Here is a 693-nt window from a genome sequence, read left to right on the forward strand (position 1 = left end):
AAAAAAAAAAAAAAGAGAAAAGAAAAGAAAACATTTGAATTTTAAGCAAAATTTCACACCAAACTAAGTTTTTGAAAAATATTTTTATTTATTTATTTATTTTCTTTATTTTAGTTTTCCAAACATAGATTGATCTTGAATGGCTAGTTATCAAAACTACTTCTTTGCTACAATTGAACAATATTTATATTGTAAAATGGGATTAACTTCCTTTTAAGTTTATGTAGTTTCTTTTTATTACTATGTTTACTTCTATCTCATGTATTTACTTCTATCTCATGTTACTCCATTTGTATTTACGTAGTTTATGTAAAATGGGATTAACTGATGAATTTTCATTATGGGATATCTGAATTGAGAGTGGGAGTGGGAGTGGGAGTGTAGATCTAAAGATAGGTGGATTCCTAATTCTTTATTTGATTATCAATGCTCTATAAGAATTCTTTATTTGACTATAAATGCTCTGTAAGATATTTATTAAAATGACTCATTTTATTGCATGGAACTATAAAATTGATGTTCCCGTAGAATCGTCAATACATTCTACTTTCAATGTTGCTAAGTTGAGTTCTTTTGCTGTAGGTGATGATTTTTCTGATTCGAGGACGAATCCTGAAGAGGGGGATGATGATAAGAATCACGGTGTACATTCTACTTTCAATGTTGCTGAGTTGAGTCCTTTTGATGTAGGTG

Source organism: Cucurbita moschata, unplaced genomic scaffold (assembly GCF_002738365.1).
Source record: "Cucurbita moschata cultivar Rifu unplaced genomic scaffold, Cmos_1.0 Cmo_Scf00080, whole genome shotgun sequence".
Classification (NCBI taxonomy): Eukaryota; Viridiplantae; Streptophyta; class Magnoliopsida; order Cucurbitales; family Cucurbitaceae; genus Cucurbita; species Cucurbita moschata.